The sequence below is a fragment of the Procambarus clarkii genome, chromosome 7 (genome assembly GCF_040958095.1).
Source record: "Procambarus clarkii isolate CNS0578487 chromosome 7, FALCON_Pclarkii_2.0, whole genome shotgun sequence".
NCBI classification, from domain to species: Eukaryota; Metazoa; Arthropoda; class Malacostraca; order Decapoda; family Cambaridae; genus Procambarus; species Procambarus clarkii.
The window spans coordinates 53,250,589-53,265,626 of NC_091156.1; positions in this window are offsets into that span (position 1 = coordinate 53,250,589).

Genomic DNA, 15,038 nt, shown 5'->3' on the forward strand with positions numbered 1-15,038 from the left:
CAGCAAACACAGTCACAACAGCAACTGTACCAGCAAACACAGCCACAACAGCAACTGTACCAACAAGTACAGCCACAACAGCAACTGTACCAGCAAACACAGCCACAACAGCAACTGTACCAGCAAACACTGCCACAACAGCATCTGTACCAGCAAACACAGCCACAACAGCAACTATACCAGCAAACACAGCCACAACAGCAACTGTACCAGCAAACACAATCACAACAGCAACTGTACCAGCAAACACTGCCACAACAGCAACTGTACCAGCAAACACAGCCACAACAGCATCTGTACCAGCAAACACAGTCACAACAGCAACTGTACCAGCAAACACTGCCACAACAGCAACTGTACCAGCAAACACAGTCACAACAGCATCTGTACCAGCAAACACAGTCACAACAGCAACTGTACCAGCAAACACTGCCACAACAGCAACTGTACCAGCAAACACAGCCACAACAGCATCTGTACCAGCAAACACAGTCACAACAGCAACTGTACCAGCAAACACAGCCACAACAGCATCTGTACCAGCAAACACAGCCATAACAGCATCTGTACCAGCAAACACAGTCACAACAGCAACTGTACCAGCAAACACAGTCACAACAGCAACTGTACCAGCAAACACAGCCACAACAGCATCTGTACCAGCAAACACAGTCACAACAGCAACTGTACCAGCAAACACAGCCACAACAGCAACTGTACCAGCAAACACAGGCACAACAGCAACTGTACCAGCAAACACAGTCACAACAGCAACTGTACCAGCAAACACAGTCACAACAGCATCTGTACCAGCAAACACAGCCACAACAGCAACTGTACCAGCAAACACAGCCACAACAGCATCTGTACCAGCAAACACAGCCACAACAGCAACTGTACCAGCAAACACAGTCACAACAGCATCTGTACCAGCAAACACAGCCACAACAGCATCTGTACCAGCAAACACAGTCACAACAGCAACTGTACCAGCAAACACAGTCTCAACAGCAACTGTACCAGCAAACACAGCCACAACAGCATCTGTACCAGCAAACACAGTCACAACAGCAACTGTACCAGCAAACACAGCCACAACAGCATCTGTACCAGCAAACACAGCCACAACAGCATCTGTACCAGCAAATACAGCCACAACAGCAACTGTACCAGCAAACACAGCCACAACAATAACAACAGCTGTACCAACAAACACAGCCACAACAGCATCTGTACCAGCAAACACAGCCACAACAATAACAACAGCTGTACCAACAAACACAGCCACAAGAGCATCTGTACCAGCAAACACAGCCACAACAATAACAACAGCTGTACCAACAAACACAGCCACAACAGCTGTACCAACAAACACAGCCACAACAATAACAACAGCTGTACAAACAAACACAGCCTCAAGAGCATCTGTACCAGCAAACACAGCCACAACAATAACAACAGCTGTACCAACAAACACAGCCACAACAGCTGTACCAAGAAACACAGCCACAACAATAACAACAGCTGTACCAACAAACACAGCCACAAGAGCATCTGTACCAGCAAACACAGCCACAACAATAACAACAGCTGTACCAACAAACACAGCCACCACCACAACATCACCTGTAACAACAACACTTGTAACAACAAATGCCTACCTTAGTTAGTAGTATGACTAGCTTAGTTAGTAATATGCCGACCATCTTGGCTTTACCCAGCAAACACAAATCATCTACACAACGTTCGCCTATCTCTTCCCATAGGTGTGGGAATGATTTGCATTGAGAATGGTGCAGGAGAGCCTTTGAGAAACTTTTACTCAAAAAATCCAAACACAAAGGTTTAATTATAAATTGTTTTTCTACAATTATTTTCTTCCAAATGTAAAACAAATAGTTTTTACATGTTTAAATATAAAATTTATGGTGTTTTTTTGTAAAATTCATTAATAAATTGTGAATGATATATATTGGCTGAGTGAAACCTTTAAAATCCATTTAGTTATAATTTGAACAGAAAAAAGTATTTTTCCAAATTTTCTAAAAATTGCTCTTTTTAACACAATTTGACTCCTTATACATTCCACTAAACACTATATCATGTTTAAATATATAATTTATGTATTATTCTCTAAAATAATTTATATAAATTATATAAGTTGCTGGAAAGTGGTGTTAAAGATTCTGAAAACATTTTGTTGTGTTAATATGTTCTTATTAACTATGTCTCAAGTTCACAGTTTATCAAACAAGAATATTAACATTCGTCAACTCTTAAAATCTTATATGTTATCTTGCTGGTGCAAAAAAGGGTGAATCTTTTGGAACAGCTATAGTATCTATATATCACAAATGGTGTTTTCCCTAACTCAAACAATGTAGGGTTTATTATTCTACACATATTTCTAATGACTCTTAGATGTTTACATTCTCTGAAGTATAATTGTGAAGGCTGTGTCCATCACTCTCAACACAGATTCTTAAACTCGTCTCTGCAGGTTCAACTATATAATTAGTTTCCATTTTGAATCTCCATGGACATTTGTATCCAAAATGAAACCAATGTGGTTTCCTTCAGCGCCTTCAGCCAGCACATTTGCTCATTCATTTCCACAGATTCCAACAAGGTAGGGGATTTACAGAAATTTGTATATTCATATTGTTATATATTAAAAATATGAATGCAGTTCAATATGATAAGACAAATACATGAGTTTATGATAAATTCGTTTTCTGTGATATACCATTGATATGCTCTTTTTTTCTTTAAACGGCAGACTAAACTAAAGTGCTCACATCAACAGATTTGATGTATAAATGGTCAACGCTCAACAGAGTTAGTATAAATGTATTAGTATAAATCTTACTTGTCTCATTGTTAATTCACATTCAATGTCAACTTGTGGTTGCATTGTACAAGGCCAACACAGATGATCGAAGGAAACTAACTCTGCTCTAGTTCCATGAAGTTGCTATTTGGTCTTTACTCAATGCATTGTACATGCATTGTACAAGGCCAACACAGATGATCGAAGGAAACTAACTCTGCTCTAGTTCCATGAAGTTGCTATTTGGTCTTTATTGAAATTTGACAAGGCAGAGTGGCCTGCAACAACTACACCATCTCCACATCTAGTTCATGCTCCAGACATAAATCATGACACTGGTCCTGTGTATCCTCCTGCTGACCCGTCAACACCTGGCCCGTCGGGTGTGAGGCGCCCTCTCTTCACGTCTACACCTAGTGCTGAAGCTGAATCTGATGAAGATAATTCATATTCCACATTAGTGTTTGAAAACAAAAGTGAGAGCGACGATTCAGACAGTAGTTTATTGCCAACCCAGAGACAACAGCGACGTGTTGTTATAGCAGAGACTCGCCTGAACTATAAATTGAAACATGAGCTGGTAAAAATCCCCAAACGTCGCAGGTGTGAAGTGTGTTCAAAGTCGGGTATCAGGAAGGAAACTGGTATAGCGTGCAAGACATGCGATGTTCCACTTTGCGTCATACCTTGTAATTACACCACTTATCACAGGAAAAGGGTGTATTGGGTGGACAAGAAATAACCACCTACATCAGCTTCACTCCACCTAGGAACATCTGTTGAGCAACTTCAGGAATCAGTACCTGAAGGAGGTGGAGTGGAGATAAAATGCTCAACTTATTTTACTACAATCGTCTTTGCTTTGGTAAGTACACATAATTGTCTTAGATTGTTTCAGTATTGTAGTCTATTTTCTTAGGAATATTTTGATACCTAAATGAGAACTGTAGCACGAAAACTAAAGTAAGTATACATGAAACAAGAGAAACTTTTTTTGTGGGTGTTGCGGGTGTGAGTTGGAGTGTCAAGAGCGGGTTCCGGTTGTGTGTTTTCCGTCATCTCTACAGCTGTGAATTCCAAGGAATTGTATTTGATATGCATATGTCTGTGTAGGGAATTTTATTCCGAACACTATACAAAAAAAAACGGTGTGAAACAAGTATAAACTTGAAAAACATGAGCAAAGTAAAAACTTTTGACGCTCACGGGTACAAACACGCGTAAGATTTTATTCGCCGCAAATTTATTTGACGCTGTGTTGGCCAACTCTACCCATGTTCTTATAGAACTTTCTATTGCGAACACATTGCTATAAAAATGAAATACGTAGCTTCAGAAATAATGTCAGGACAGTTAAATAAGTATAAACATTCAAAGCACTGCATCCCAACAGTGTCGTCCCTGCTGAAATCACGGCTAACGCTTCGCCCAGTTCCCACACTCGTGCGGGTCACCCGATACCATAATTAGACATTGATAGGCATATGTCTGGGTGGGGAATTTTATTGCGAGTTCAGTGATATCAAAATGAGCGCTGTAGGATGACTGTGAGGCTGGCAACAAACGAAAGAGTATGAACATTTACTTCCTGTTTGGGTGTCACGGCGAGTCATCTTCGTGTTTATTTACTTCGTGGTGGGATACCAAATGCTTCGGTGACATTTTATGCATATGATCTTGTAGAGAATTTTATTGCCAACGCATTGATACCAAAATGAAAAACGTAGCTTGAGAATTGAGGTTAGGAGCGTGAAAAGATTATAAACTTTTTTGTGTTTACGCTTGAGCGCCCAGAACGCCGCGCGCACAACCCGCTTGGTTTTCCAGCTAGTGCCGCGCGCACTAAAGTGTTAAGCAACTGACATATGTGGAGAGCTAGTATCAAAATTTATATGTTTGTCCTGCACACCGCCCCCCATCCAGTGGGCAGCGGTGGATAGGTTACAATCACTTAGTTGTTATCTACAGTTAGCAAACTGGGGATATTTGGCTAAAATTTCTGGTAGCAGATCATTTTGAATGAAATATTGACACATCGCTGGAACATTGGTTATAGAATTGTCTCTAAATTCATGTATCTTTTCGCACTCCATCACATAGTGACGGAGGGTGTGCGAATAATTTTGTTGACACAGTTTACATTTGGTCAGGTCTACATCAGCAGATAATGAGAATTCCCAGAGATACTTGTAACCGAGTCTAAGCCGAGCAGTAGTAACATCTAGAAGTCTGCTGATTTTATTGGATGATCCATAGATGTGTGGCTCCTCTTGTATGATAGTATGATGATAGATGGAATTACTAGTTCCAGTTTCTAGGCAGGCGATGAGTACTCACAATAACCTTAATTAAGCGTCAAAACAAAAATGTGTATACTCTTTTTACTCTCCTGACCTTAGTTCTCGAGCTATGTATTTCATTTTGGTACCAACGTGTTCGCAATAACATTCTCTAGAAGAACATCAGCAAAAACGGTCACCAAAAGTTATATGAATACCAGCACCCAATAAATACCTACGTAGATGACTCGCCGTGAGTGCCCAAGAGCAACAAAATGTTTTTACTCTTGGGATTGTTATCACTTCCACACTTGTCCTACAGCGTTAATTGTGGTATCAATGTACTCGCAATGAAATTCCCAACACGGTGATATGAATATAAACGTAGAATAATGGTCGCTGCCCACCCGCAAGAGTGTGGGAAGTGGCGGAACTGTTACCCAGTATTGGTGACAAGACGACACATGGGCGATACAGCGCTTTGAAAGTTTATAATTATTTCACTGTCCTGACATTATTATTGTATGTACGTCATTCATTTTTGTGCCAATGTTTTCGCAATAGAATGTTCTATGAGCCCGTAGGTAAAAAAGAGCAACAAAGCGTAAGATAGAATAGCACCATATATAAAACAACGCTGGTACATATCAGTGAGCGTCAAACGCACACGAAATGTGTGTGTTTGATGGTGGTCAAACGATGTTTGATGTGTTTGATCAGGTGATGTCCTGATCCGCCTAATTAAAGTATGAATTATGTTGAGAAAAAATAAGAAAAAAGGGAAAAAACAGGGGTGGGAGAAACATGACAGAAAAAGAGTAAAAATACAATTTGGTCAACAAAACAGCATTGTTTAAAATAAAAGATATGGATTGACATTTTGGGGGTTAGGTTGGTAGGTTACATTGAGTTAATTAGGTAGTACTTAGTGTTTATCTGTTATAGATAGGAGCTGCCTGGTATGGGCCAATAGGCCTTCTGCAGTTACCTTTGTTTTTATGTTTTTGCCCTGTAACCTAAATGGTTAGAGAGGCACATATATGGGCTTAGGGACTGAACCCCACACTACATTTAGCTAAGCTGGTTACAATCTTGATGATATAGTTACAAAATTCTGTATAAGTCGTCACATTATCAATGGGTTCGAGATCAACCACAATTTCCTGAATAGATATAACAAAGGGGATATTAATAGGGTATTAAAATTGTCAACACAAGATAGAACACGAAACACTGGGTATAAATTGGATAAGTTTAGATTTAGGAAAGACTTGGGTAAATACAGGGTCAGTAACAGGGTTGTTGATTTGTGAAATTTTTCTTAACTTATAAATTTATCTTTATTTATCTTAAACTGGTTGGGAGAGGTACAGTTTTTAACATAATTGGGAAGGTCATTCCACATTCGAGGTCTCTTGATTTGTAAAGCATTTCTAGTTTGACTAAGTCGTACTCTTGGAATATTAAATAGGTATTTGTTTCTGGTGTGGTGCTCATGGGATCTGTTACAACCTTCTAGGAAGCTTTTAAGGTCAGGATTGACATTACAGTGCAGCGTTTTATATATATAAAATACACATGAGAGTATGTGCAGGGACTTAATATCTAACATATTCAGAGATTTGAGTAAGGGGTCCATATATACTGCCCGGTTGCCTGAAATGCTATATGCCTACTATAGTGGCTTTAGGTATTGTATGCACTAGCTCTATCTATAAATCCAACATTATGTTTGTAAATCAACTATGTATGTACTTTCCTGAATAAAATTGACTTTACTGTACACTTATATTCTCTGTGGATTTGTTATCCTCTATCGTTTGGGAGAAAAAAAATGACTAATACGTTCGGCGAATGACTTTGACTTCAACTTCACTTTGACTTCGTTCATGTCATCGTATTTTCCGTAATATATAAAGGTTATGACAATGCAATTATATTGTGTGCAAATAAGTTTGAAATTTCATGTACCCTAAAAATATTAAAATAAAGAATAAGAAAAATTAAATAATTGTTGTAGTAAATTGTCACACGTTCATCATACGCAAACGAACACACAGTTTGGAGCGTCAGTACAAGACCGCCGCCATTTTAAAACACGGCTTCGAATGTAAGTAATGTTTTTCTCGTACTAACACTGTGTTATACAATAGATTTGGTCTTGAATTCACAAATTTAGTTGTTACATCTGACAGAGTATGTTAGACGGTGTAATGCTGGTCCATGTTAACGTATTTGTGGGCTTGGTTGGTTTAAATGTGGAGGCGAGGCCTGGCAGTGCTGGTGTATGTGGAGGCGAGGCGAGGCCTGGCAGTGCTGGTGTATGTGGAGGCGAGGCCTGGCTGTGCTGGTGAGTATGTGGAGGCGAGGCCTGGCAGTGCTGGTGTATGTGGAGGCGAGGCCTGGCAGTGCTGGTGTATGTGGAGGCGAGGCCTGGCTGTGCTAGTGTGTATGTGGAGGCGAGGCCTGGCTGTGCTAGTGTGTATGTGGAGGCGTGGCCTGGCTGTGCTAGTGTGTATGTGGAGGCGAGGCCTGGCTGTGCTAGTGTGTATGTGGAGGCGAGGCCTGGCTGTGCTAGTGTGTATGTGGAGGCGAGGCCTGGCTGTGCTAGTGTGTATGTGGAGGCGAGGCCTGGCTGTGCTAGTGTGTATGTGGAGGCGAGGCCTGGCTGTGCTAGTGTGTATGTGGAGGCGAGGCCTGGCTGTGCTGGTGTATGTGGAGGCGAGGCCTGGCTGTGCTAGTGTGTATGTGGAGGCGAGGCCTGGCTGTGCTAGTGTGTATGTGGAGGCGAGGCCTGGCTGTGCTAGTGTGTATGTGGAGGCGAGGCCTGGCTGTGCTAGTGTGTATGTGGAGGCGAGGCCTGGCTGTGCTAGTGTGTATGTGGAGGCGAGGCCTGGCTGTGCTGGTGTATGTGGAGGCGAGGCCTGGCTGTGCTAGTGTGTATGTGGAGGCGAGGCCTGGCTGTGCTAGTGTGTATGTGGAGGCGAGGCCTGGCTGTGCTAGTGTGTATGTGGAGGCGAGGCCTGGCTGTGCTAGTGTGTATGTGGAGGCGAGGCATGTACAACACTCCCCAATAGGAAGAAAACCCACTGGGTTCTAGGCTAGGTTAGGCTTATCTGTAATAATTGAATTAAGCCTAGCAAAGCCTAGAACCTAGTTCAGTAATTTAAAAATGTTGTAACTTGAAAAATGCCATTCAATACATTAAACAATTTAAATATTTTCAGGCAATCAACACAACCCTCTCATGTTGGCTAACCCTCTCTCATGTTGGTCAATAATTTAATTATTTTTTTATGGAGTAATCTTTGCTGTTGAAATGTAGTCTTTTTGAGACTACATTTCAAATGTAGTGTGTGTGGAGGCGTGTATGTTAGGTATTACCTAATATACACGGTCTAATATATCTATCTGTGTGAAATAGATTAAATCCATTTATTTGATATTCAGCTAATAGTTCTGTATTTTCTACATTCATCCATGTTTTGGTAAGTGCAATAATATGTACTGTTTCATTGCAGATTAGAGATTCAAGATAGTTCTAGATTTCCGAAGTACTGAAACGCGCGCCATACAGGCTTGGTGGATCTAGGTGCAAGGTAAAATTATTTACATTTACTTGTTTTGTATTTATATGCATATATGCATTTATATGCATTATTCTATAGAATAATAGATCTCGTAATAATTTTGCAAAAATAGTGGCATTTACTATTTTTAAAAGATTATTAAAAAAATTACTGATATGGTGCATTCGGAAGGGCGAAGAGGGAGAACGGCCTGTTGACATAGCTCGGGTGCAGGGGGGGGGGGGGTTGTGTAAAAGCCTGGTTTGTGCCTCGGAGAGGCTATGGGATCCAGTAAGTTCAGTAGAACTTCGGTTTCAACCCTTTTACCCTGTTGTAGCTCAGTCGATTAAGGCAGTGTCTGGGATGCTCCCGGACGCAGGTTCGAATCCTCGTCACGGCCCTTGTGGATTTGTTCATTTGATGCATCACGTTATTGTGATCTGTGTGTGTAATTCTTCACTTGCTACAGCAACAGGAATGTGTGTGTATGTATTTGTGTTGTTGAATATGACCGAAAGTGTAAGATTAATGATTCTAACACAAATCGTCTGAATATTTGTTTTTCTTCACTGTCGAGAGTAGTTAAAAAAATTTACTCGAGTTTATTTTCACACTTTATTTATGGTCCTTAAGTCCCTCTCCTTAATGCTGCTGCTGTTTCTCGCATCTTTGCATCGCTTGTATGTTTGGGGGTTTGGCCTCTTGCTATATATTGATTCCATTTGTGTGTGTTTGGGTCTCAGGCCCTCTTGCAATTTCTGTTGAACAAACCCCTTTTCCTAGTTCTGCATCTCTCCTTTGGTACAAATTTTGTTGTGCTTTTATCATATATTTCACAAAACTTGACATACATTTCATTTACTTCATGTCCTATCAGCAAGTGTTTGTCAAATTCTTTAAGGAAAGTTTATCATCCTGATTGCAGATCTCTAGCGATATTATGTCAACTTCTTGTGGATTCGCAATCATTATTTAATTTACCTTTAGGTGTTCTTTCACCAGCACAGCAACACTGTACCTCTCCCAACCAGTTTAAGATAAAAACTAAGTACTAACTAATTAACTCAATGTAACCTACCTTACCCCCAAAATGACAACCCATGTCTTCTATTTTAAACAATGCTGTTTTGTTGACCAAATTGTATTTGTTTTTTTCTGCAATGTTTCCCCCCCCCCCACCACTCTACCACCACATTGAGTTTAGTAGCTCTGTGCACGTCAGGTGCTGTTTAATATACAGACCTACTCCTCCATTTGACCTAGTTTCTCTATCACATCTATATCACTTTGTGCTTTAGGCCTGGTGGAGCTTGGTCCACCAGGCTGTTGTTTGGAGTGGCCCGCAGATCCACATACAGTCTGCATATGATATACAGTCTGTTGATCAATTGAACTACAGTAGTTAGTTTTTATCATCCGAATGCACCAATATGTGTTCATTCTTCCCAGATGAAGGAACTAGGTAATATTCATCATCTGAATGCACCATCTGAAGCTTTAACACACTCATGATACACGAGAGGTTTAAAAAACTTTTAAAACTTTTAAAACTTTTTGACCTATGTATTTAAAAGCAATTCTAAAGTTAAAAAGTGTAGCATAGGCCCCCTCGCAGAATGTTCTTAATATGATCCTCAGGTTATAGTTTTCTATCTAAAACCACCCCTAGATCTCTTTCTTGATCAGAATTCTTTATAGATCTCTGTGGCTCGATCATAGAAACTGAGCAAATTCGTTACACTGGACCTTCCAGATCGAATACCATGCTGACAGTCTGATATATCATTCAGTACGTCTGCATCTGAAATTGAGCAATACCGGATTTATTATTTGGTTTTATAAATTTTATACTTATAATCTTAACTTATTTCAGAGACCACGAGTAATCTGGGCTTCGAACTCAGCAGAAAAGCCTTCCGTAGACCTGCTTCTTTGCTACATAATAGACAAAATTTAGTAAGTATTGATTTATTTACTATTTATTATTTATTTACCGTTATTAGTATAATAGATCTCGTAATAATTTTGCAAAAATAATGGCATTTACTATTTTAAAAAGCTCGGGTGCAGGGGGGGGGGGTTATGTTAAAAGCCTGGTTTGTGCCTCGGAGAGGCTATGGGATCCAGTAAGATCGTCCTTCCTTTCCTCCCTAGAATCTGGATGTAGCAGGTGCTCAATTGTCAAAAGTGAAAAATTGGTTTTGTCTTCCGAATGCACCATTTCTGTAAATTTGCTAATAATCTTTTAAAAATAGTAAATGCCATTATTTTTGCAAAATTATTACGAGATCTATTATACTAATAACGGTTTGATAAAATACAGTAGACTGCCTACTGGATAATAGTTCCAGTCCCACCTGTAGACAGGGATCTCACATCAGCTTGTATATTATACAAGGATAAGATTTGATAAATTCAGTTATTTGACTGAACACTGGCTCTGTTTAAATCAGAGATTTAAACATACATAGTCTAACCTAGTTCCATAACTAACAGCCATTAGCCATTAGCCATTCATGCACAGCCATCAGCTGGGCCATAGACCGGCAATTTTGCTTTTTTCCCAAGCCGGTCTGTTTTTTTCGATGCCTCAGTGGCCCATGACAGGGTCCGTTCAAGGGGATTAAATAGCCGTTCTATGGCCCCAGGGTTTGTATTTTATCAAACTCTTATTAGAATAATAGATCTCGTAATAATTTTGCAAAAATAGTGGCATTTACTATTTTAAAAAGCTCGGGTGCAGGGGGGGGGGGTTATGTAAAAGCCTGGTTTGTGCCTCGGAGAGGCTATGGGATCCAGTAAGATCGTCCTTCCTTTCCTCCCTAGAATCTGGATGTAGCAGGTGCTCAATTGTCAAAAGTGAAAAATTGGTTTTGTCTTCCGAATGCACCATTTCTGTAAATTTGCTAATAATCTTTTAAAAATAGTAAATGCCATTATTTTTGCAAAATTATTACGAGATCTATTATACTAATAACGGTTTGATAAAATACAGTAGACTGCCTACTGGATAATAGTTCCAGTCCACCTGTAGACAGGGATCTCACATCAGCTTGTATATTATACAAGGATAAGATTTGATAAATTCAGTTATTTGACTGAACACTGGCTCTGTTTAAATCAGAGATTTAAACATACATAGTCTAACCTAGTTCCATAACTAACAGCCATTAGCCATTAGCCATTCATGCACAGCCATCAGCTGGGCCATAGACCGGCAATTTTGCTTTTTTCCCAAGCCGGTCTGTTTTTTTCGATGCCTCAGTGGCCCATGCACAGGTCCGTTCAAGGGGATTAAATAGCCGTTCTATGGCCCCAGGGTTTGTATTTTATCAAACTCTTATTAGAATAATAGATCTCGTAATAATTTTGCAAAAATAGTGGCATTTACTATTTTAAAAGCTCGGGTGCAGGGGGGGGGGTTATGTAAAAGCCTGGTTTGTGCCTCGGAGAGGCTATGGGATCCAGTAAGATCGTCCTTCCTTTCCTCCCTAGAATCTGGATGTAGCAGGTGCTCAATTGTCAAAAGTGAAAAATTGGTTTGTCTTCCGAATGCACCATTTCTGTAAATTTGCTAATAATCTTTTAAAAATAGTAAATGCCATTATTTTTGCAAAATTATTACGAGATCTATTATACTAATAACGGTTTGATAAAATACAGTAGACTGCCTACTGGTTTTACCTGTAATAAGGTTTGATACAAATGATTATGATTATGGTTTTGGCCTCCACCACCCTCTCACCTAACTTGTTCCAACCATGTCTACCACGCTGCTTGCGAAAGTTAATTTTCTAATATTTCTGTGGCATCTTTGTTTGGTTACCTTTTACAATATCTTCTTTTTATTCTACCATCTAGTTTTGGCATTTTATGCCTCTAACCTGGGAGCCACTTATTGGCAAGTCTATACCTTTACCAGTTGATGTGATTCTTTAGATATGGGCACCATATCTCCAGGTGTCCTACACAATTAGCTTTAATTAAATTTTCCAAAATTATCACTTACACTTGTAACACAGGGTTCTAGGTTCCCTATAGTGTCCTTTATTGAAATAGAGTTTAACAACAATTTCAATGTCCCTATTTTCTTTTAGATTATATCTCAACATATAATTAATGTCCAACAGGACATGATTACTCTTTCCAATGGGAGGATGGTATTGAATATTTGATCTAGTACTGATGGAATAATTTATATAATAATCACTAGAAATTATTTCGATAAGAATTTTGAATTTATGCATGTCTTTGTTTTGGCATGCCTCTATTTCCATATGTTACATTTCTGCATGTCTCCAATTCTGGAAGTGTTCACTTTTGCATGTGCCTGACAAGGATGTTATATGCACCAGCTTTAATTATCACACATTGTATATAATGAATGACTTATTTTTAGAATTTTAATACATATTGCATCTGTCAATACATTATTAACAATAATATAGGTAATATGGTAGTCTAATGTAGAAATTTGACACTCTTTAACAGAATGTACGAGTATAAGCGAAAAAGCGACTCCAATACAACAACAGATGGATGCAAGTATCAAGAAGGCTAAAACGTATACACAAAATGCATCCAAATACAGCTGTACACACTAGTGAACCCATTAATCTTACTGAGGCAGCATCAAGTTCAGAGATTGAGTCGTCAGACAATGACATTAGTTCTTTTGAAGCCGAGTCAAATCAAGAATATGGATTAGGCTCTGAAATTGATGATTTACACATGAATCTTACTGATATTCATGATGTATTATCTAATTCTCAAAGTGAGGAGGAGAATGATGACCATGATAATCATCATTCACTTGTTTACCCACAGAATTTATTAATTCAGTGGGTAAACAAGAATGGTGTTACACACAATGCTGTTGATGAATTATTTTTTTGCAGTAACAGAAAAAATGGAATACATAATGAAGGAATTATCAAAATTGACATTTTTATCAGGGGATATCCTGAATATTGTCAAAATGACGGAAACCCATATGTCAAAAACACATGGAGATATACCAATCCTGGAAGACATTCTTCCATCCCCACTTGAAACTGTTGAGCAGGTGGAAAGTCTGTCACATGAGCTAAAAGTTAACAGTGAATATAAAAAGAGTATGGTAAGTGTTGCTTAATTCTTTTAGCCTGAGTATGGTAAGTGTTGCTGAATTTTTTTAGCCTTGTACATATGTCTTTTGATTAGTTTTTTTGCAGATGAAGGAAGGTGGGGTGGCACATAATTGATTGTTCAGTGTTATGTTTAAGGTACAAATAAAACAAAAGCAAAAGTTACTCAAATTCGTGATTTTTGTAATAGTTAAGAAGGAAAATATTTTAATGCTATTTATTTAATACAGTTGGAAATTAGAAAATCTAATGTTGAGATTGAAAGATATATATTATTCTCTATTACCTTACAGCTTATGCATTATTTTAACAGGTCCAGACGCTGTCTCAAATGGGCGGTGCAAGCTGTGGAGACACAGTGAGACGAATGATGAGGAGGATAGGGACCTATGGGGTCTGGTCTCAGTATTCACTCGTTGGGCGCAAGAGGAAAACGTGTCTTCAAAACCTTGGATATTTGTAATGTAATAATAAGTACGTAAATTTGACATTTTTTTGGATTATATATGTCTGCATGTATTATGTATTATACTTGCATGCTTGTTAATGACTTGTATTCTAGTCTTGTGGGTATCTCCTTTCTCCTACGGGCCAAATGCTTTGTTCTTACCTAGCATTTTGCTTTGTTTGGGTATGAATGTTTGTGTACCTTCATTGTATATTTTGCAAAATTTGCCATATATCTCATTACTCCTCTGCCTAGCAACAAGTCTGTCTAATTATACTCAATAACTATTTTTCAAAGTTCCCCATAGTGTCCTTTATTGAAATAGAGTTCATGAACCGTTTCAATATCCTTATTTTCTTCTAGATTATATCTTAAAGTATATTTAAATGTTATTGTTATTAAATGTTATTGTGACATTGCATTGCAATTGAGCTGCGTTGTTAACCATTCTGTTCATTTCATGAGTATATTTTATTTTCTATTTTTTTCATATCATTTTTTTTATCTGTTTTTATTTTTCAGTGATGGGAATATCAGATCATTTGATGTTCCCATCAGAAAATTGGGAAAGTCAGATCTTTTGATGTTCCCAATTTTCAGATGGAAGCATCAGACCATCATGGAATGCATGGGATGAGGTAGTTTAGAATGGTGGGGGAGGACGAGAGGGGGGGATGGTGGGGAAGACGAGGGAACAGAGGAGAGGGTAATGGTGGGGAGGACGAGGGGACAGGGGAATGGAGAATGCTGGGGAGGACAAAGGGGACGAGGGGACGGAGGAAGACT